The sequence below is a fragment of the Etheostoma spectabile genome, chromosome 19 (assembly GCF_008692095.1).
Source record: "Etheostoma spectabile isolate EspeVRDwgs_2016 chromosome 19, UIUC_Espe_1.0, whole genome shotgun sequence".
In the NCBI taxonomy this organism is placed as follows: Eukaryota; Metazoa; Chordata; class Actinopteri; order Perciformes; family Percidae; genus Etheostoma; species Etheostoma spectabile.
The window spans coordinates 19082025-19089668 of NC_045751.1; the positions used below are offsets into that span (position 1 = coordinate 19082025).

The 7644-nt window shown below is 38.8% G+C and overlaps 1 pseudogene; it reads right to left on the reverse strand.

Annotated features, from left to right (window-relative positions):
* Window positions 1–2387: 2387 nt before the first annotated feature.
* Window positions 2388–7644, reverse strand: part of LOC116669403 (uncharacterized) — an 8660-nt pseudogene continuing 3403 nt past the window's right edge.

Sequence of the window (7644 nt, forward strand, 5' to 3'; positions counted from 1 at the left end):
TACCTTATCAGGACCCTAAAAAAAGACAGCTGGTTTAAGTTAAACCAGACTAATTTAGGAAAAACACCAAACATGAAATAGATGTAGATCGACTGAAACTTATTATTTCAAATGTGAAATGTTTGACAATTTGTATACAGTTCTAACTGCTGCTCATATGCATGTCTGAAGAACTCTCAACCACTTTAGATGTTCCTCATCAACATTCACACTTTTTCAGCAGTTCCTCACAACACATCAAGCCAGCCATTCTGTGGAACATTTCAAGATGGACACATTCATACTACAACATCATCAGAAATTGAACTCTCACAGTTCAGTTTCAGCTCATTCAACAAATAATTCTTCCCCCGTCACTACAAGATAGGCATCAATGAACGATTTTTCCTGTTTAAAAAACACACTGTTAGAGCATTCACGCTCCAGTTCAACGAATCACAAGGAGTTATTTACAGCCACATCAATACAGTGGAGCTTCCACAAACTCCCAGCAACAAGCCAACCCTTACACAAATTATTTATTACAGTATTCCACTCCTAGTTTAATTGTCCTATTTTTCATCGACTAGGTCCAACTCTTGTGAACTCGTTCGCCGTCTTACTGGCTCAGAACCGAACCTTCCCACCAGGTTTTATGCCTTCTCCGCAGGACTTATAGACTAAGGTACACAAACAGAAAAAACGCGTCAATTGCTCTATAAGTTTTATGCCCTCCACGCAGGGTCTTACTAACTCAGCTACAGAAACAACAAAACAGCGCCTCCGCTTCTGTGCCCTCAGAAGAATTCCCAAGAAAACAATTCCCAGCGAGAGACCATCTTTCACACCGAAAGAAAATTGCGTTTTCCTCCTGTGTTTCAAATAATTTTAACTCTTCACTCTCGGACACTAATCTCTGGAAAAACTTCTCACCTTCCCTCAGGTTTCTCTAAACTAAGGTACACAAGAACAAAACAGCTTCAAGCTCCCTGCAAGTTTATGCCCTCCACGCAGGTTCTACTAAACTCAGCACAGAACACAAAAACAGAGTTCTGCTCCTGTGCCCTCAGAAGAATTCCCAAGGAACAATCCACTCTCAGTGCAAGAGTTCCTTGAAAAACTTCTCACCTCCCCCAGGTTTTCTAACACTTGGCAGCAAATCAAGAACTAAGACGCGTTATACGGGACAACGCACCCATCGTCACAGTAATACCGGTTAATCCCACTCCCACAATCTCACGTCTTAAACTGGCTTTATAAAAAGACTTGTTCTCAAATTGCCCCTCACAAGACTACCACTCTGTCGCCGTCCCTTGCCGTCTTTTTATCTAAAATTTAACGGGATTCTATCCGGCCGTCTATTGGACTCTAATGTGCACGTAAATTCCGGATCTTTTTCAAAACATTACATATCACATACAAACAATCACGCACAAATTACACACACACTTGCTTAAACTCATCCTTAACACTGCTTAGTTGCGCATACTTTACAGACTTACGCGGTGATGGCTGCTGAATAGTCACGTCTACATTTCCTAGCAGTGTTTTTGAAAACGGGTTTCTCTCTCTCTCACTTTTTTTCGGGCCCATGTGAAAATTCACTCACCTGATCCAGTCTTTTGAATTTGTCCGTCCTTTTCCCTCAGAACATCCATCTCGGGAGTCACCAATTTGTTAGAAATTCATAACTTACATCGCATTGTTTCGGATTTCTGAGGAAAAGGAGCTGGGGGTCGAATTGAGAATTGTGAAGGTTTATAGCAACACAGCAGTGATGAAGATGATGATGAACAAAGACAATCAGACACTACAAACACAATAACACTGCAGCTGACAGCGGACTGATCCACGCTCTCCTGACGGAGTCAATGGAACATCCAGAAACTTCTTAGTTCACACTTTTATGCGTTGCACCGGGGGGCTGTTCTTTTTCCCATGGTGCATTCAAATCCTTTCTCATTGGTCCGTTGTTGTCATGACAGCATGTTGAGTGCATCATTGCTGACCATGATGGTCTCACCTTTGGGGGTCGCTTGTGTTGCAGGGCAAATGGTTATGTGTCGTGTAAATGTGAACTCTGACATCACCATATTCCAATCAACATTGTATTGTTTTAGCTAGACCAGACCCCAGGGACAGGAGACAGACTGGAGACTTTTGTTGCATAGCAGAAGCTCCTTTCCATATGTTGATGCCAGAACTTGACCAGATCATACTTTACAGTCAGAGAAACAGGGGGGGGGGGAAGGGAGGTGAGGAACAAATGGCCATCCTGCCTTCTTCAAAGACATATGCATATTAATCCCATCCTGACTGCATCACACAGTTTATAACTTTTTATAACTCAACAGTATTCATTTGCACACACAATGATTTTAGAGATATAGTGAGATACATGTTATGTCTTAAGAAAAGCTTGTTAAATGAGATTACTGCAAGATCAGGCTTTAGCAATAAGGAGTCACAATTTATAAATCATATTTACAAAAGAGCTACATTACACTATTAAAGTGACACACGTGTCATGTCTTACGCAGAGACGGAAGCAAAACATCTCGAGCTCTAATGCTTCACACTAAAGTACACACATTCACTCCAGGTGTCATCTCTCTGCATCTTTGATGCGTTCATCTTTGTTTCAGAGGAATCTGAAAACCTTGCTTGAGACTCTGAAAAACAGAAAGAAAACCTCACTACCATACCATGAGCAGTGAGTACATGGTGTAGATACAAACAGTACTACTAACCTGCAGATAGGCAGCTGTTTCTGTTGTTCATTATACACAATAAGAAAGCCAGTACAACACTCAGGATGGTGGTGAATGTCAAAGTTCCACTCAAAATCCACCCAGCAACCTCATCTGTAGAAGATAGACATCAGGAGACATTAGCAGCTTTTATATCACTCTGTGTTTGAAGTTTTGGAAGCTAGGTCTACTCTTATACTTCCAGTATCAATTGATGTCGCTAGAAAGTCCCTTACCTTCTAACTCCAGCTTGGTCCCGTCTCCAAACAGATGTGTCCACTGAGGCAACGCACAGTAGTAGTCCCACATGAGAAAGATCCAGACCTTCATCGGCCTTTGGACACAGGTGTGTTTGTGTGTTGGGTTTCCTCTCACACTGATCAGTCCTGTCTCCATGGGTGTAAATGAGTCCTGGCTGAATTCTTCTGCTTCTTGAACCAGTAATACTGTGTTCTCCATCACAGGTCCCGGTGTGTACTGTACGTTGAGAGTCACAAGCATCCTGCTGGATACTCTCAGACGCTGACTGGGGGACGTAGCTGGGACTTAAACCTGAACCTCTACACTTGATAATGGTGCCCGTCGCAAAGTGTAAGACAATTGCATCATACTTGCACAGTAGTAAGTAGCCGAGTCTGAGATGTTTAAATCAAAATTGTCAAGTGTTTTTTTTCTTCATCTACCAATGCAAAGCGTGAATTGTTCTTAAATTCATTATGAAAAGTGGTTCTTAAACCAAACACATAGAGTTGAAAGATTCTTGGTTTCTGTCCCGGAGTTTGCTTGTACCAGTAAATCCTTGAAGCATCGTCTTCATAGAAACATCGTAAAGTTACATTGTCTCCAACATTAGCTGATACAAAACGTCTCTCTTGACGAACAGATGACAATGCCTGAACAGACATATGAGCTGAAGTGAAATGGGAAAAAGGAACTGTAGAGTTAATGTAATGTCACTCCAGTGTTATCAGTACATTAAATTATTAGAAACGTTACAGTCTACTTACACTTTTTGCCCAAGAACAAACATGTGAGTAAGAGAGCAAACACTGGAGATGTCATCGTGTTGAAGCTGCTGTGTTGAATGACAGAACACCAATGGTTTCTCCGCTCTTTAGCAACCAGAATGTGTTTGATTGGCTAACCGATTCATTATGAAGGAAACAAGATCACATGTTCTCTGTGAAATATACGGCCAAGTTTAGATCTTAAAAAAATAAATTTACCACAGACATCACTTGTTAAACGACATTTACCCACACCTCACACCTTTACTCACTTTAAAGTCGTGGTTATTGTCTGTTTTGGAAACCGCAGTTTACCATAGACTGCAGTTTGCTTATGCTTAACCTTTGTCAATGAAACGAGAGTGAATAACATGCAGGCATACTTATTTATTAAATAATCCACTAAGAACACAGCATGGCAATCATTTGTCAGAGTTTTTTTGTTACATTTGCTGAACAAAGATGGCTCTAGTCCTCTGATAAAAGGCTCAGTGATGAAGCAAACTAAAACTGGACATTAACCTCCTCTAAAGTTATGACTAATACACTGCCTAATTCCCTTAAAGGTGTGTTGATTCCACCTCAGTGTTTCTACTGGCTAATATTTATTAACCTTCCTGACTTCTAATATTTTCTAATCCAGGGCAGATCTGCTGCCTGTCTGTCAGCAGCGTATTGCACAGCCACAGGCTAACCTACACTTAGGTCAAACTACACTGACAGCGATACTAGTTTACATACAACAAATTTCTTAGTAAAGAACACATCATTTTTAGTAAAGAACACAGACTTTTAAGCTCAATCTTATCCTTTTGTTTGTGGTTTGTTCACACATTCTCAAATTCAAAGTGTCACAGTAGCTTAGTACAGAGCATCACTTAACTTTAGCCAGCAGTTGTCATATGCACACTAAATGAGTTAATTTAGACTCTTTATTCTTTCTAAAATAATGGTGCCAGAAACGCAGAAGTATATTGCAACATATTGGCCAAAGGAAGCACAAGTCTTTGGAAAAGCTTGTTTAATGCGATTACTGCAAGATGAGGCTTTACATTAGCCATACTGAGTTAAAATTACAGTTACAAAACGGCTACATTACATTATTAAAGTGAGACAAATATGCCCCTCGTATACAGCTCTACTGCTTCACACACACACATTCACTCTGCGTTCTTCTTTCTTCCTTGAGACTCCGAAAAACAGATAAAAACCTCACTACAATGCCATGAGCAGTGAGTACATGCTGTAGATACAAACATCAGCACTAACCTGTACACACGCAGCCGTTTCTGTTGTTCATCATACACACTAAGAAAGCCAGTTAATGAACAATCTTAGCTTGTCTTCTGACGTTTACATGAGCCACACCACAATATGATCATTTATGGTTTTTACACCCACACATGTACACAATCACACACATAAACACGCACACACTTTTATACACACACAAACGCACGCACGCAGTACACACACACACATTAATTTATTAGGCCTGTTAGGTACTTTGTAACTACAGTGGTGCTCATAAGATTATGAACCCATGCAAAAGTTTACTAAAAAGAGGAAGAAAAAAGCTATTTTGGAAATTAATCTTAAAGCCTTAATTAAAAAAAAAGTTAAAATTCCACTTTAAAGGACAACATTTTATTTGGGAACAATTACATTTTCTGCCTTAAAATACACGGGGCATAAGTACACACCCCTTTGTTAAATTCCCATAGAGGCAGGCAGATTTTACTTTTAAAGGCCAGTTATTTCATGGATCCTGGATATTATGCATCCTGATAAAGTTCCTTTGGCCTTTGGAATTAAAATAACCTCCCATCATCACACACCCTTCACCATATCTCATGATTGGCATGGGGAACTTTCCATAAAATCATCTCTAACTGAAATAAAACCTATTTACAATACATTATTCATTCACAAAGAAAATTGGTGTCCTTAAAGGATGGATTTTTCCTAATTCTTTTTAATTAAGGCATTAACATCAATTTTCAAAAGAAGTTTTTTTTTATTCCTCTTTAAATTCAAATTTAGCATGGTTGTGTAAACTTATGCAAGCCACTGTACATACATACATACATACATACTTTTCCTGTTGTGTTTGAAGAAGAATTTCAAGTAAGCAACATCATTGTCATTATTGTCATTAGAGCAAAGGACTGGACTGTTGTGGGAGGGATGTTTGAGTGGTCTTTGTCTTTAAGAGCATCTATAGTATGTGAGAGTGCAAATACTGTTACATCCTGCAGAAAACCACAAAGCCAATTGCACTAAAAAATATACAAAAAACAAGAACATGGGGTAAAGGCCAACATGTTTCAGAGTGACTGGGATGTAGAAAGGCCAAACTGTAACAAATATAGTAGTATAAACTGTACAAGGCATAATGAAGCAAACTTGGACATTGAATACAAATGTGGAAAGTTAAACTAAAACTTTCCTGTGCCATGTTGACAAATGATGACGCACATATCTGGCAGAAATTTTATCAAAAATGGGAAAGAATCTGACCAACTACACTATTAGTCAACATAAATTTAGACTTTGGCTGTAGCTCAGTTAACCACAGGGGTTTTGCTATTATTTGCAAAATTGATGGCAATTGGTGGCACACAATGCTTTCGACACTGAAATCTATATGCTCCCAGTGAGAAGATCTAAGGCATGTTGAACAAAAACGTCTGCCATATTAATCTAGTATACATGGGGCAGAGGTATGTGGAAGGATAAGAAATTATGCCAAGGTCTCAGTGATAATGCAGCAGTGAAAAGGGAGAAATGATTTTAGCCATGCTAGATCTAAAGTTGGCAGTCAGTTTGTCTTTCATTTTGGCGATCCACCACTTTGGTTCAGTCTAACTATTAGATGGATTGAATTTTAATTTTCTACAAATATTCATGGTCCCTAGAGGATACATCCTACTACTCAGCTGCATGTTCCTGTGTTGTCACTAAGGGATTCATACTTGTGGTTCATGGGGAAATATTACATGGATTGCCCCCAGGGACGTTACTAGGATTGAAAGAAAGAGCTCCCAGGCTATGCAAAACTTATTTACATCATAAATTTTACTTTACAAACGTTACTCTAATGTAAAGTTTTAGATACACCAAAGTTGCATGGGTGGAACTAACTTGTATCACATTACTACACCATAAAATGTCTCAAATCAATGACTGAACAGAAGCCAACAAACATTGTTAGTTTTTCTTCAATCGATTTGATTGATTTATTCTTATTTGACGCAAGATGTTCATGGAAATGCACAATACACGTAATTAGCTCAAAAAATTAAGGATAAAATACATACAAATTATTCCGAGCCCTTACAGCCAAAGATGAGATTGTTTTACAGCATCAACCAATCCGGCTTTCTAAATGAACTGACACCAAACTTCTTTGTTTGATGAATTATTCTCTAAAATGTCCACTGCAAATCAACAGGAGCGATGGAGAAGGTTCTCACAGTCACATAGAACAACATATGTAATTTTTAACTTCTCTTTTCAGTAATAACTCCTTTACTTCTCCTCACTACTTACATCCTAGACCAATGAAAGATACAGATATTTATCTAAGAATCTATAGCTATGTATGTACATAATCAAGGAGATTATAAGAAAAATCTGCCATCTTACTCAGAACAGAGAAATAATATCCAGTTCTACTGCTTGACACTGGAGTACACACATTCTTCGTTAGTTTTGTTCCTCTGTCGTCTCGATCTGTTGGGCAGGGTGATACTTAAAGCAGCATAATGGACGTTGTCTGCATCTTGGTAACCCTGGTTACAACATAAAAAAAAAAGTGTAGATTATGGTTCCTCACAGAAATTTTGTCCACAACACGATTACTTGTGATGCTATTTTTTTATTTTTTTAAACTGTTGATGAAAACG